General features: G+C 48.7%; 1 protein-coding gene across 1 annotated transcript in view; it reads right to left on the bottom strand.

The window, feature by feature from the left end:
* The window catches only part of CGNL1 (cingulin like 1), a 161840-nt gene extending 149181 nt beyond the window's left edge, over positions 1-12659 (bottom strand). The window contains exon 1 of the mRNA XM_032341441.1: positions 12425-12659. The gene's annotated coding sequence lies outside the window, so the exon portion shown is untranslated. The remainder of the gene's footprint in view (positions 1-12424) is intronic.
* Between the last annotated feature and the right edge of the window lie 3746 nt (positions 12660-16405).

The raw sequence follows: 16405 nt of genomic DNA, 5'->3' as shown, positions 1-16405 counted from the left end.
ATGGAGTCCCACATCAGGCTCTCTGCTCAGCAGGGAGCCTGCTTCCTCCTCTCTCTCTCTGCCTGCCTCTCTGCCTACTTGTGATCTCTGTCAAATAAATAAATAAAATCTTAAAAAAAAAAAAAAAGTATAGTTCAGGGGCGCCTGGGTGGCTCAGTAGGTTGGGTCTCTGCCTTCGGCTCAGGTCATTATCTCAGGTCCTAGGATTGAGCCCCCCGTCGGGCTCTGTGCTTGGTGGGGATCCTGCTTCCCCCCCATCCCGCCTACCTGCAATCTCTCTCTCTCTGTCAAATAAATAAATAAAATCTTTAAAAATAAATAAATAAATAATAAGGGTATATAGGTCAGGGGCACCTGGGTGGCTCAGTTGGTTATGTATCTGCCTTTGGTTCAGGTCATGATCTTGCGGTTCTGGGATGGAGCCCTCCGTCGGGCTCCCTGCTCAGTGGGGAGTGGGCTCCTCCCTCTCCCTCCCCCTCTCCCTTTCCCCCCTGCTTGTGCACAGGTGCTCTCTCAAATAAAGAAAATCCTTAAAAATAAATAAATAAAATAAAAATAAACGTATAACTGACATATCTGCACAATGTCCAAAGTTTAAAACAAAAACAAACAAAAAGAAAACCACACAACTCCTTATGGTTTAACTCCAAAGTCCCTGCATTTTACTTTTCTTTTTTTTAAGTTTTTATTTATTTATTCGACAGATAGAGATCACAAGTATGCAGAGAGGCAGGCAGAGAGAGAGAGAGAGAGAGAGGAGGAAGCAGGCTCCCTGCTGAGCAGAGATCCCGATATGGGGCTCTATCCCAGGACCCTGGGATCATGACCTGAGCCGAAGGCAGAGGCTTTAACCCACTGAGCCACCCAGGTGCCCCTGCATTTTACTTTTAAAAAGATTTCATCTCAATTGCAATGCGAAGATTTCACCATTCCCCTTTCTCCTCTTATTGAGGACAAATAGAAGATGGTTTCAGCCATATTCTTTCTTTAACTCTCCTCCACACAGAAAGTTGCGGGAGACTCATACATTCAAGAGGCTTGGGCATGAAGTCTTCTCAAAGGTCATTCGGAACTCTACAACCATATCCATGGGTTTGCCCTTTTTCTTCCCATGTTTACTTCCTCCCTCAAAGAGCTCTCATAGACTCACCAAGCATGATTTCTCCAACTGGAAGTCATGCTTTTTAAGGGTCCGGTGATACCACTCTCTCCCATGGACTGCACAAGCCTGCCAGTACACAGGTAAATTAGCTTTGAAAGCAAGGAGCGTTTCTACAATTCTAACTGGGAATTCACAAAAGTGAAGTGCCAGAATGAAAAGAATGTATGCATGTAAACCTCCCTACCCAGACATTGCTCCAAGCACCTTGGACATATGAACTCATGTACAGAAGCCAGGATTTGGACGGAGCAGTCCAAGGCCAGAGGCCAGGCTGGTAACCAGCAGGCCCTGCTGCCCCTCGGTAAATCCCAACCTGTGCCACTGAGTCTGGTCTTTCCCCACCCTCCTGTCCTCAGCCAGCATAATTCGGATCCCCAGGGAAGCGGCATAAAAGGAAGGCATCCTAGAGGGCCCTTTATTTCAGGACATAGCTTTTCTCTGGATGCTTCTCTGTTTCAAACTCTATAAGCTCCCCCCAAACAGCCAACACCCTGCTTCCTCTCCGGGTGGGGGGGGGGGGGGTAGGGGGACGGCTGCTCATCTCTCCAGAACCAGAGCAAAAAGCAGAGCGACCTCGGCTCTAGGGGCCGGTGGCCTCCTTCACACCAGAAAGCTCCAAATCCTGACCAAAAGCTCAGGCCTCTCCTGAAGGAGCCAGAGCCCCAGAAGCCCGGAGCTGCTTTCCTAAATGCTTTCAGCTCTTGTTACTGATGCCATCCACCCTGTTCCTAAGGTCAGAACAGGGGCTGTGGGGAACACATCACCCCCTTTTTACCCCGGTCCCACTGCAGGGAGCTAGTTTGCATCTCCGAGAGGCTTTAGGCCTGTCCGATCTTCCCCAGGTCTGCCGGAAGGGGGAGGGACAGGGAGAGAGTCAAGATTGTCTGGATTAATGACAAGCCACAGATCTGGCCCAGGCCTCCACCTGGAAATCTCAAGCAAAGGATATTATTAAAGTCACAGGTTAAGGATCACTCACTCCACAGCTTCTCATTTAGAAGCCTACAGTGGCGTTCAGTGTAAACACTTCCCAAGAATGCTTTAAAACTGGGGGGAGGGTTTTATTAACCAACTTCATGGAGGGCCACTTCTCATTGTGGAAGGCTTTTAAACAGAGGAATGAAAGGGGCCTGGTAGGTGTTTTCCAGACACTTGTTTTTAAAACCTGCCACTCTGTCCTCGGGAAACGAAGCGCAGCTCCCCTGGTGCTCACTCCTGCTGCTGATTCTTCAACAGAAACAAAATCCCTGATAAGACCTGCTCCCCCACAGCACCAAGAACCAGGCTGCTTCCTTCCAATCTTCATTTCAAGGGCCATTAGAATCACCAGGTGGGAACCGTGGAAAAAAGAAGGCGGGCCAAGAAGGGCCAGAAGGAAGAAAGGAAGAAAGACACTGAAACGCCTGCAAACCAGACAGGACTTGGGAAAAGCACAGGCCAATGGAAATGAGGCATGGGCTGATCTCGGGGAAGGCCGGGTAAATTAGAGGCATGAGGTCCCGGCACTGACTGGGATACGTGGAGACGCCTGGAAAGCCTGAAACAAAGGGCAAGACGCCAGCCACCAAGGCCATATAGTGTATAGCATGCCGTGTATAAGAAATGTCCAGGACAGGCGACTCCCAGGGAGCTGGAGAGGAAAGCAGGGGGTGCAGGCCCTGCGGTAGGGGGTAGGGGGACAGGAAGTGACTTCTCTGCGGGGATAGGGTTTCCCTCTAGGCAAATGGAAAATGTTCTGGAATTAGCGGTGATGGCAGCACAACACCGTACATGTACTTAATGCCACCGAAAACCTAAATTGCTCAAAGCGGTGAACATGGCCAGTCTTATATTACGTGCCTTGTACCACACTGAAATGTTAAAAGATACTGGAAACTCCAGAGAAAACCTTCTTCAGCTCCTAAACCAAGAGCCATCCCTTCCTCACCTGAGTAAAATTACACATGCTATAGACTCAAAGTAATAAAGAATGCTATTTTCCTAATAACAACACATGTACCCCAGTAAGCTCCCCATGCGCGCCACCCACTCAAGGACACTTCTCAAGGACACGTCACTTCCCCACACCTGTGCTCAGGTGGGTGGTGGTGTTATCATCAGCCTCGTTTCACAGGTGATGAAACCGGGGTGTAAGGAAGGTCAAGGAGGTGGCCCAGGGTCACAGAACAAATAAGGGAAAAGCCAAAGGCTGAACTTAGAGGGAGGGGGACCTGCTAGTTCACAGCCACAGGCATCCTCTCAACCCCTGCACAGCCTCCGAGTCATGAGCTCGCTGCCCGAACGGTTTCCAGGCTCCACCTCGCCAGCAGCACAGCGTTCTTTGGCTACTGAGCCTGAATCCTTTTCAGGGCCGTTTACTGAGTGGCCGCTTATGAACGGGGCTCTCAGAAACACACCCCCAGAAGGCACACCTCGGAGCCGGACCGAAGCTTCGCATGCGTACAGCGATTGTCACGTGGGCACACGTGAGAATTATTTCATTTCGTTTTCTTTAGTCCTGGAACGGCATGAGATAGGAGGGTTACCTGGCCTCTGTTAAGGAAAAGAAAAGCAAAACTCACAAGGTCTGTGGCTGACCTTAAGCCACACACCCGGGCAGGAGCCTGGCTTCAACCCAGGGCCCCACTCTGCCACCCGCCACTGAAGACCGGACAGCAGACCGGGATTATAACCTACCCCAGGCGTTAAGGGGGTTTAGCATATAAATTATTGAAATTGATATGTAAATATATGTGTATTATTTATATGTAAATAGATGCAAGCAATTACAAATGAAGCGAAGCACTTGACGGAGAGGAAAGTACTCTTCCCACACTTCAGGGGCACCTGTGGGGAACCCCAGAGGCAGCAATAAAAGGTTCATTTCCATTTCCTCCTCCCTACTTAAGAAAGAAGGGCTCTCTCGGCCCCTGGCCTGGCTCCCTCTGGTAAGAAATGCGGAAAAATAGCCACCGCTGTTAGAGCTCCCACGTGCCAGGGCTCTCAGCCTGGCAGGACTGACTTTTGGGGCCAAATAATTCTTTGTTGTGGGGGCTGCCCTGGGCACTGGAGGGTCTTTAACAGCATCCCTAGCCTCTATCCGCCAGATGCTAGAAGCCACCGCCACCCCCAGTCTGACAACCAAGAATGTCTCTAGAGATCGCCACCTGTCCGCAGCGGGGCCCCACCTGAAAACCAGTCTCTCATGTCAAAGAGACGTGGTCCCAACAACTCTATGAGGCAGGCACTACACCCCCATTTTACAGGTGAGGAAACACGTCCGTCTGGATGGAAGGGGGAGCTGCCCGGAACGCCTCATTCCTGGTGAAGGGCAGTCGTGGCTCCCAACATGAGTCGGAGAAACCCCAACGTGCTCCCCCGCTCCCTTGCTGTGGAGACAGAATGAGGACACAAGGGACAGAACCACTTTCTACGGCTGTGGCCCTAGCAAACTAGACGGGGGACCTGGAGCCTGCTGGTATGTGGTACTCAGCCCCAAAGAAAATGTGGTCTGCTGGCTCTCCGATAAGAGCCGTCCCAGCAATGTCTCAGTCTGAAGGGCCTCCTTCCTCACAAAGCACCCTGGGCACTGCCAATAGTAACTGCTTTTCCCACAAACATGAGATCATGGCCCTGGAACACAAATTCTATTTTTTTTTTAAGATTTTATTTATTTATTTGACAGACAGAGATCACAAAGAGGCAGAGAGGCAGGCAGAGAGAGAGGGAGAAGCAGGCTCCCTGCTGAGCAGAGAGCCCAATGCGGGGCTAGATCCCAGGACCCTGGGATCATGACCTGAGCTGAAGGCAGAGGCTTTAACCCACTGAGCCACCCAGGTGCCCCCAAATTCCATTTTTTAAATGTGCTTTTTTTCAGGAATTCTGATTACTTTTATGAAACACTCCCCTGTGCTCCCTCTTGTTTTTTGTTGTTTGTTTTTTGTTTTCTGTTTAGAAATCACTGCAGGGGTGCCTGGGTGGCTCAGAGCTTAAGCCTCTGCCTTCAGCTCTGTCATGATCTCAGAGTCCTGGGATCCAGCCCCACATCGGGCTCTCTGCTCAGCAGGGAGCCTGCTTCCCCCGCCTCTCTCTCTGCCTGCGTCTGCCTACTTGTGATCTCTGTCAAGTAAATAAACAAATAATCTTTTTTTTAAAAAAAAGATTTTATTTATTTATTTGACAGAGAGAGAACACAAGTAGGCAGAGAGGCAGGCAGAGAGAGAGGAGGAAGCAGGCTCCCTGCTGAGCAGAGAGCCCGATGCGGGACTCGATCCCAGGACCCTGAGATCATGACCTGAGCCGAAGGCAGCGGCTTAACCCACTGAGCCATCCAGGCGCCCAACAAATAATCTTTAAAAAAAAAAAAAAAAAAAAAAATCACTGCAGCTGCTAGAGAGAAGAAATACAGGGACATCTTTGTGTTCCCAAAGGCCACTGCCTTCCATCCTTCCGTCCACAAAACCTCGCCAAACACCTCTTTTCTGCTAGACACAAGGATACCCAGTCAGTGGTGAGATCCCTCCTCTTCATATGTCTGCTTGCAGGTTTGTGGGAAGTGGAACACGTACACAGAGGGCACCGATGGTATTCTAATTGTGAGATAAAGGCATATACAAGCGGGCTTTTTTGGTCAAAGAAATGAAGGAACCAATGCAGCAGCAACCAGAGCTCGGGGTCTAGGGAAACCACCTGAGCCATTAAGAACACAGCTCAGGGCCAGACGAGTCTGAACCCCGGGGCCCACCACTCTGTAGTGACACAACTTGAATGACTTGCCCGATGTCTCATGGCCTTGTTTCCCTCACCTGTAAAATGGGTTTATGGGAGTACCTGGTCCCTAGAGTTGCTATATTAGAAGTCTCCCAGACAGAGCTGGAAGTAAGTTTTCTAGGAGGATCTGCTATAATTATGAGAATTACTGATCTCGGACAAGTCCCTGGGGAAGTCCAAAGATGACCCCCCCACCTCCTCTCTTCTGTACACCACCCAGCTGCCTCACACCCAGGAAGTTAGCCTCACTGTAGGGACCCAGTGCTGTCGGTCCAGAGCAGGCCAGACACCAGGCCAGCAGGCTTTAATCCCTGCCCCACTCCCCATTTCTCCTCTTTCTTCTCCTTCCCTCTGCCCTCACCATCCCTCACCCCCAAAATTCACAGGTGGCCCAGGGTGGCAAGGCTGAGCCAGTCTCCCTGCATCTGGAACAAAGGGGCTCAATCCCCACACCAAAAACTCACAGGAGAAGAAATCTTAAATTTGGTAAAATCTACCCTACAGTCTCTTGCCAACTACCCCTATCTCTCCCTCCATTCTTTTTTTATCAGTTCCTCTCCAACGCCTAAAGCTTCCACTGTAATCACACTCTCAGTAACTTTTCAGGTTTTTGCTATTAGATTAGGGCAAGGAGAGAGGCTAATCAACTTTTCAGCTACTGCTGTGTAATTCTAAGTCACTGTTTTTAAGAAGGAGGATAAAAATCCCCTAGGCAAAAATCTTTTTTTTTTTTTTAAAGATTTTATTTATTTATTTGTCAGAGAGAGAGCGAGCGAGAGCGAGCATAGGCAGACAGAGTGGCAGGCAGAGTCAGAGGGAGAAGCAGGCTCCCTGCCGAGCAAGGAGCCGGATGTGGGACTCGATCCCAGGACGCTGGGATCATGACCTGAGCCGAAGGCAGCTGCTTAACCAACTGAGCCACCCAGGCGTCCCTCTTTTTTTTTTTTTTTTTAAGTGACCAATACACCTACAATGAAGTTCAAAGATATATATTAATTCATAGGTTATACAGAACGTCTTCATGGCTTTGATAACTGGGCCATTTCTTTTTCCTTTCAAATGAAGTCCAAAGAGGCCAACTGTTGAGAGTCTGAAATCCCCAAACTCCCACTTAGTACCCGACTCCAGACCTCACCAGGTTCTTGACCCAGAAAATGGGACTAACAGTACTGATGTCACAGGATCCCCAGGAGGAGTCCTGGCCACAGTAGGTCCTCTCCCTGGTATGGGCTATAGATTTGCAAGGGAAAGCAAGAAGGCCTGTTTCAAATGCGATAAAATGCAAGGAGAGAGAGCCAGGGACAGTCAGAGATTAAAAACCAAGAGAATTCCTGAAGCCAAAACTAGAAAATCTTGGTCACCTTGCCTCAGTCCTCTGTGATTAAGGCCAAATAAACAACAGTGAAATATTATTAATAATAGAGGGGCTTTATACTTCTTAAAAAAAAAAAAAAGCTACATAGTAACAACCTGAACCATTGTGTACTCTACCTAGTGCAAGCAGAAATGATACCACGTGACTGGGTGGCAGGGAATAAACCTGTCCCTATAAACAAAAAGTCTGCCAGAAATTGTCTATGTTCATGACAAATGTCCTGCGCTCTAATCCCTAACATACTAATTCCATGATGACCCTGTACTGAGTCCCCTGCAAATGTTCCCTGGAGCCAATCCTTCTCAGATTGAAATACTGAGCTACAACCCACCATAGCAATGAACACACACTCATAACCTTGTTTTAAACTCATCTTTACTAATTATAGCCCCACAGGGCCTCGAAGCCTTTACTACCTGTAATTTTAGGAGCTTGAGGTAATTGCTATGCAGCAAAGGTTTGTTTTTGTCGAAAGCACCACATAAATAAGAACTGAACGTGCACAGCTTTATCTTGTTCCAGAATGTTCAACACTGGATTTTGCTTTTAATTTCTTACACCACAGCCAAGTAGCTACAGAAACTCAGAGGTTTGCAGAGTCTGCAGAAATGCGGGCTTCTCTCTCATCTAGGATGTGGGATCCATTCAGTCTTTCTGAACAGCCTAATCTATGCTCTCCATTAAGAAGCAAAACATATCACCTGGTTAAAGGGAAATGATAAATCAATCCCAACCTTAGAGGACTGGATGTTAGAAAAACAGGGTACAGAAAACACACTTTCTTAATCAGCTCTGCTTTAGTACACAGAGCAGCAGAAACCACGGAAGGCTCTCGAACCTCCACTCTGCTACTTCCTTGCAGCGCTGTGAGCTACCACAGGACCCAGGCCCTCGCTGGGCCTCCGCTTCCTCACCTGTAAGGTGAAGCCACTGTCGCCTGCCTCTGGAGTAGGTACAGATTCGGAGCTACGGAAGACAAGAGCTGGGCACAGGACCCGGAGCTCAGAAGGGGGTCAACAAACAAAAGGTAACACCTCTTATAACCCCGGGGTTATTAGCCCAATGGGTCAGCTATTTGGAAACCACCGTCTGGAGCGGAAAAACAGTGTGAAGTCCAGTTCTCGGTCCAAAGAAATGTGAACTAAAGTGACAACAGAATGATAAAGAATGAGTGTTGCTTGCTGGCTGGAATTGCAGACAGGAAGCAAATCACTTGCTCTCAAAGTACCCAGCTGTGACTTTAAGGAGGCACCACGAGCTCTCCCGCCCACCCAGCAGAGGTAGCTGAGGCTGCGGCTAAGGATGCTTCCTTTGCCAGTCACCAGCAGCCCCAAATGGATCCAGCCCCGGATCCAGCCCCGTTCCCTACCAGCTTCCCAACCCCAGGGAATGCCCTCCCCTGAGCAGTTAAGCCCTCCCTCCACCGAAGGCATCTGCCAGAATCCGGCTGCCTTTCCTCACTCCCCAATAGCTCCCTGCATGATCTCTCCTCTCTGTCATACTGACGTCAGTCATTTAAAACTTGATGTCCAGGAGCGCCCGGTGACTCAGTCGGTTAAGCATCTGACTCTTGATCTCAGTTCAGGTCTTGATCTCAGGGTTGTGAGTTCAAGCCCTGCGTTGGGCTCCACACTGGCTGTGGAGCCTACTTAAAACAAAAAGCCTTGATGTCGAACCTAGTCAATTCTAATTTAAACCCTAACAAAGCTTCCCAGGGGCCTGCCCATGAACTGAGAAGGCATTTGGCCAGGTGCAGCTTGCCAGGGCCACCTGGCTGCCCCTCACAGTTCTTCGTGTGTGTTGTGATTATAAGAGCTCCCAGCCTACTGTAACCCACTGTTTTCATCTCCGCCAGACGTCAAGCTCCCTAAGTCAGAGATGTCCCTTGTTCCCCAAGAACTCAATAAGGGAATGCAGAGCTTTGCCGGTAATAGGGGCAAACAAAGGACAAACAAAACCTGGTGTGAATTTAAGATTGAGGCACTGTCTCTCCCAGGGTATATTGGCTCTGGGGACAGAGGGAGGGCAGTGCCTGACAGAAGGTAAAGACAGGTTGGTATCTGGGCATTGGACTGCAGACTCCCATAAGCTTCTCAGACATGAAAGCCGGTCAACTGTGGTGATATTCCCATCACATCCCTTTTTTCTTTTCTTTTCCATTGTCAGAGTCTTCATGCTGTAACTTGTTTCTTGATAACACCAATGTCATGTGACAAAATAAAGTAAGCACTTGGTCATTCAGGGAAAATTACCCAATTTTCAGTTCCCTTGAACTTTGTTTTTCACTGCTGATGCCAACCTCTCAGCCATTGCACTGCCCAGATCAGAGAGAGCAAAGAAAGGAAAGGCACAGAATCAGCTGTTGTTTTTTAGAGGTCGATGGCATCTCTTAGATAAGTGGGTTTCAGGGGGAAAGGCAGTTAAGGAAGCCATTACATTTCTTTAACCACTCTGCACCCCCAACTGTACAAGCAAGTTAACTGTCCCTACTTAAAGAAAGAAAAAAAAAGAGGAAACCAATAGGGTTGTCTGCTCATAACACCAATCAAAAATCACTCTTCTGAGTGTCATATACCCTTCCTCCAAATGAAGAAGGCCCTTGCTAACTTTCTTCTTGTTTTCCTTTACTTATTTCCAATCACTTTAGAATATCAGAGTTGCAAGCCCTAAGTGAGAAATATTTCAGTAAAATTTGTTTGGAGCCACAGATACTTACTTTTCTTTTTTTTTTTTTTTGGCCAGATGCACTATTATATTCAGTGTATCCGCTGCTGTTCAAGGGCAACTTTTCAGACACCAAGAATTCAACAGCATCCTCAAATAAACATTTTCCCCCAAAATGGCGACAAGATTAGAAAGGTTATAAGCCACACGATACCATGCAATACCACAATAAGGCAGGCTTCATTTTGTTGGCCTGGTGCAAGGAGGGGGGAAAAAAAAATCAAAAGTAGGAAAACACTTTCCATATGGTCTTGTTCCCCAAAGGTTGAGGATTCAGGTCAGGGGCCACCCTGTGAGACCATGCACTCCACATAACCTCCATTCTCAAGCCAAGACAATTAAGACCGCTCCCACAGCAGCCCCATTTCCAGCAATTGAACACAGTGATAGGAGCAGGGTAAGCAAGCAGAAGGTGGGAAAAAGAAAATCCAACTGGCAGAACCACACAATTTTTTTTCCAAAAGTGAATGGTTCTTTTGACTCATGGGAGGGGCTAGAAATGAACTAAAACGTTTCTCCACCTCTGGAGAGCTTTCTCTTAAAAGTCACCCCGCTCCTAAGAAAAATGCCAATTAGAGCTCCAGTCAACACCTAAAAATAAATAAATAAATAAATAAATAAAAGCCACCAGTTTGTGGCCAGGTAGCAACATCTGGATGGAATCTAATAAAAACATCATACTTGGATACAAGAGAAAATTAACCAAGATCCAAGCAGACTGTCACAATAGCACAGACACTGAAAACACACTTTCTTAATAAAATATATGCGATCAAATTCAGTCAATACAGATACCCATGTTCAATTTCTCCTTTGTCCTATTTCCCTGTCATTTTTAAGATCATCCAAAACGTGGCTAAGGACTCACCTCAGCTGTGCGTTACTGCTGTAAGGCACCAATTCCGTAATTCAGATATTACTCTATCAATAAGAAACATACACTGTGTTACAACCACTGTGTGATTAAACACAACGGGAATAAGCTTAAGTCACAAATGCTGGCACATTAACACAAATTCAGCGTTAAGGATCTTGTTAGCTTGCTTTCTTGAAGAACAAAACCTCACATCACAGGCAAAATCATTATCTGTGGCAGAGGGTCTCCAAAAGTTCACAAATCCCTTAAGTACTGTCTTTTTAATCTGAAACCTTTTCCCCCTAGAAGAGTCACACTTTGTTTTGCCTGAGCAGGACAACCCTGTATTATAACCTTGATCCTGCAAGGACTTTGTGGCTTTAATTCCTACACTTCCCACCTCCTGGACAGAAAGTGCCCAGGCAATATTTACTGTAAACAGAAAGGCAGCAAGAAAGCATACTCCAGAAAAAGGCACCATCTGCAGTCTAAGGTTGGCAAGCACCCACCAACAGGCTCTCCAGGTGGAGAGGTGGCCCACAGCAGGCAGTCAAAAGTGCCTGAGATGAGCTGTTAGCACCGATCGTCCCCAATACAAAAAGTGGCTGTGAGAGCAAGCGCCAAAGCCAGGAGGTTCTCTGATGGGGCTGCACCTAAGAATCACCTAGCTTCTTGATCCCATAATCCAGACTGCCCCACCTCCCACCCGACCCTCGGAATGAGATCTCTAGAGATGGGATCTAGACATCAGTATTTAAAAAAAAAAAAAGAAAGAAAGAAAGAAAAAGAAAGCAAGGAAGAAAAAAAAAAAAAAAAGAACTCCCTAGATGTTCAGCCAAGTTTGAGAACCAGTGCCCCAAAAGAATTCTCAATGTGTTTTGAACAGCGCTGGAAGGGCACTGCTTCCTTGGGGTGGAAGGGGTCCGCACACAGTAAACACACAAAGTTTTTTAAAAATCCTGTGTAACTCCAACATGATAGCCAAGCACCTGTCTAGAGGCCAAGGAGTGATGCAACTTGGAAAAGTCCCTTGGAAAGCAAGGCTCTGTGCTCTGAGAGAGGCGGGGGCTTTTAGGGAAGACCTGCCTGGCCGGGGACCGCCGGGGAGGGAGCCGCGGCCACAAGCCCTTTCTCCGCAAGGGGCTGTCTGCACGAGCACGCCGAGAAATTAAATAACACTGGGTGGGACAGGGGCTGAGGTGCTCCGTGGGGGACCTTGGCTTCCTCGCAGCTGTCACAGGAACCCGGGGGTCGAGGCAAGGCGCAAAGGCTGCCAATCCCTCTTCTCTGCAAGGAGGTGGGTCCAGAAGGCCCAGCCCCAGCCCCGACGCGGCTCCGCCGGAGTCCGCACCATCTGTTGGGCCGGGCGGCGGGCGGGAGCCGCGAGCGCACCTTCCAGCCCCGGCACCCGCGCGCCTGCTGGCGGGCGCGGCACCGTCCCGAGCCCGCAGGGCGGACGCGCCCCCGCGCACCTGGCGGAGCCCCAGCCCCTCCTGTCCCGCCGCCGCCTCGGAGTCACATCGGCCCCCGGCCCAGCGCCCGAGGCCGCCTCACTCACCGCCGCCGCAGCCGCCGCCGCCCAGGTCGCGCTCCCGCCACAGCCAGCAGAACCCGGCCCGAGCGCAGGGGCCGCGGCGCCGCCAGGAGGCCGGCCGAGCCCGGCCCGCCCCGCCCTCCGGGGAGGAGGGGCAGGGGGCCGCGCGGGGGCGAGAGCAGCCCGGCGGCCGCGGGACCCAAGCCCCCTCGCTCCCCAGCCTCCGCCTCGCGCTCCGCTCCGCACCCCGACTGGGGCTGGGCCGCGCGCGCCGCCCCGCGCCCGCACCTCTCCCCACCGCAGCGCACCGCACGCCTCACGCCCCTCTCCAGCGACGCTTTGTCTTCCCCCTGCCCCGGATCGGAATGCCCTCCCACCTCCCCTCCGCCATCGCTGGGTGTCTTTCTCCTGCAAGCCTCCAACTTTCCAAATTCCCGGACACCCCCGCCTCTCCCCCCGGCCCGCCCCCGCGGCCCCTGAGCCCAGTTTTCGCTTTACCCCTCCCTGCAGCCCTTTTAACCCCAACTGTGCAGAAACTTTTCTTCCACCGCAATCGACAAATATTTATTGAGCACCTACTATGTCTAGACACTGGGGGAGGTGTGTCAGATAATAGGTGCCACTTACAATCTAACAATAATACAAGTCTGTCCCTGCTAGGGAGGCCGGAGACTGGGGTGCCCCAGGTCGCACAGTTGATGGTAGTAGGACTGGGATTGGAAACCAGATTTCTAGCATCTAGTTTAGGCCCGTTCCAGGATGCCCCTGACTAGCTGGGAGAGCCTGAGACCAAGTATGAAATGAGGGACAGGATACCTATCCCACCAGGCTGTGAAAGTTGCCTGAGAAAATATGGAAATGTCAGGCAACCTGTACTTAGTAAATCAGCCGTTGCGGACATACTGAATGAAGAAGACACTTGAAAATTCAATAATCTCAAGTAACAATATAAGAAGACTTTAAAAAGTAATAGTGAATGGAAGAAAATATTTGCCAATTATATAGCTGATAAGGGATTAATATCCAAAAATATATAAAGAATTCCTACAACTCAGTAACAACAACAACAATGGAAAACCAGACAAACTGATTTAAAAATGAGCAGAGGATCTGAAGAGACATTTTTTCCAAGGAGGACATACAGATGGCGAACAGATACGTGAAAAGATGTAAACATCACTATGCAAAGACATCAGGGAAATGCAAATCAAAACCACAATGTCATCTCACACCTGTTAGAATGGCTATTCTAGAAAAGACAAGAAGTAACTATTGGTAAGGATGTAGAAAATAAGGAACCCTTGCGTGTTGTTGGGAATGTTAATTAGAGCATCCATTATTAAAAAAAAAAAACAGTATGGCAATTCTTCAAAAAATTATAAATAGAACCACCATATCACCCAGCAATTTTACTTTTGGGTATTTATCTGAAGAAAATGAAAACACTAACTCAAAAAGATATATGCACAACCCCCCCTCCCCCGCCATGTTCTTTGAAGCATTATCTAGAACAGCCAAGATAGGAAAAGAACCTAACTGTCCATCAGTGGATGAATGGATAAAGAAAGTGTATGTATACATAACATACACAAATATGTATATGAATAAATGATACATATATATACAAATTTTATTTTAGCCATTAAAAAAAGATGGAAATCTTTTTTTTTAAGATTTTATTTATTTGGGGCGCCTGGGTGGCTCAGAGGGTTGGGCCTCTGCCTCCGGCTCAGGTCATGATCTCAGGGTCCTGGGATCGAGTCCCACATCGGGCTCTCTCCTCGGCAGGGAGCCTGCTTCCTCCTCTCTCTCTCTCTGCCTGCCGCTCTGCCTGCTTGTGATCTCTGCCTGCTTGTGATCTCTGTCAAATAAATAAAAAAAATCTTTAAAAAAAAAAAAAAAGATTTTATTTATTTATTTGACAGAGAGAGATCACAAGTAGGCAGAGAGGCAGGCAGAGAGAGAGAGAGAGAGAGGAGGAAGCAGGCTCCCCGCTAAGCAGAGAGCCCGATGTGGGACTCGATCCCAGGACCCCGAGATCATGACCCGAGAGGAAGGCAGCAGCTTAGCCCACTGAGCCACCCAGGCGCCCAAAAAAGATGGAAATCTTGCCATTTGCAATCGCATGGATGGACCTTGAGGGTACTATGCTAAGTGAGATAAGTCAGAGAAAGACAACTTAAATGTGGAATCTTAAAAAAAAAGAAACTCATGGACACAGAGAACAGAGATGATGGGTGGGAGCTCTAGAAAGTAGGCGCTCAGTAAGTATTTCTTAAGTGTCTTAAAAGCATTAATCACAGGCAGTTAGGTTGCTCAGTCAGTTACGCATCAGACTTCAGCTTTGGTCATGATCTCAGAGTCCTGGGATTGAGCCCCATTTCTGGCCCCAGGCTTACCGGGGAGTCTCTTCCTCTCCCTCTGTACTTCCCTTTTTCCCCAACCCCCACCTGGTTCCTGCATGCACTCACTCTCTCAAATAAAATCTTTTTTAATAAATAAAAAGCAGGGTGCCTGGGTGGCTCAGTTGGTTAAGCAACTGCCTTCAGCTCAGGTCACAGTCCCGGAGTCCCGGGATCGAGTCCCACATCGGGCTCCTAGCTCCATGGGGAGTCTGCTTCTCCCTCTGACCTTCTCCTCTCTCATGCTCTCTCACTGTCTTCTCTCAAATAAATAAATAAAATCTTAAAATAATAATAATAAATAAATAAATAAAAATAAAAAGCAGGGGTGCCTGGGTGGCTCAGTGGGTTAACGCCTCTGCCTTCGACTAAAGTCATAATCCCCGGGTCATGGGATCAAGCCCCACATCAAGCCCCACATCGGGCTCTCTGCTCAGCAGGGAGCCTGCTTCCCTTCCTCTCTCTCTGCCTGCCTCTCTGCCTACTTGTGGTCTCTGTCAAATAAATAAAATCTTTTTTAAAAAAATAAAAATAAGCATTAATCAGCAATTGCCCTCTACCCCAACACTTTGAGGCCAATAACAAAAATAAGAGGAGCCTTTGAGGGCAAGGAGAGAGACAGACGGGGTAGAGGTTAGTTTATCAGAGAAGCAGCTGTTATCAGGTTGCATGCTCAAACCCCTTCAGTCCTAACTGAAAGCAAACATTTCTCTCTAGACAAGGCTTCAGAAATTTTGGAAAAGCATCCTTTCTTTATTTTTATTCAGTGTAAGTCTTTCTCCCTTGCCTTTTGCAACTTTGCCTGTAGAAAGAGATTTGGTGGAGAGGGCGGTTGGGGTTTTTTTTATTGTTTTTGTTTTGTCAATTGCAGCAACCTGCCAGAAGTGAAATTTTCAGGAGGAAGAGTCAAGAAAAAGTCTCTTTTCTCCACCCAATTTTGTGTCCGTGGAACACATGATGCAGAAATACGAAAAGAAATGCTGTGGTATAAATAACATAGAAGTAGTGATGCAGAACACGGGAGGGGCCCCCGGGAAAAGGGGGCAGCTGCATCCTGTGGCTCCCGCTGCCAGGATGTAGGGAAGGTGGGAGTGATGGGAGCGTGGAAGGACAAGGACGTTTGTGGAAGGTGAGCTCGGACATTCAAGACAGGAAACAGGAGGAAGTGCGTAAAGCAGAAAAGAGTAAAGTGGTTTATTGGGTTGAAATGGAGAAGCTCTGCTTGGGCAGAAAGTAGGGGCGGAAGGAAGCCTGAGACAGGGTAAGGGTCCAGGGGTTACTCCAGAAGGGATCCCTGGACATGGAGTGAGGGAGCAGGAAAAGTGAGAGAGGGAAGGAGGCAGCCATCATGAGGCTGCGATGGTGCCTCTGGAGAAGATGCTCCACGCTTCGCCCACCCCAGAATTGACAAGCTGAAGGTCAGGGATTTGAGGGTGGGGGTGGTAGCTGGAGAAATTTCCCAGAGGCCCAGCAAGGACTGCCCCTCGGGCTACACTCCCCACCCCAGCTGCCTGGGGCAAAAGCGCTCCCTCCACGTGGGCAGCTGACAGCCCTTAGTGACACTGGGTTTGCACAGATCTATCCCAACAGCGACAGCTCTCAT

The sequence above is a fragment of the Mustela erminea genome, chromosome 5 (genome assembly GCF_009829155.1).
Source record: "Mustela erminea isolate mMusErm1 chromosome 5, mMusErm1.Pri, whole genome shotgun sequence".
NCBI lineage: Eukaryota > Metazoa > Chordata > Mammalia > Carnivora > Mustelidae > Mustela > Mustela erminea.
The sequence above is the reverse complement of the archived record's forward strand: the minus strand, read 5'-3'. Positions and strand labels throughout refer to the sequence as shown.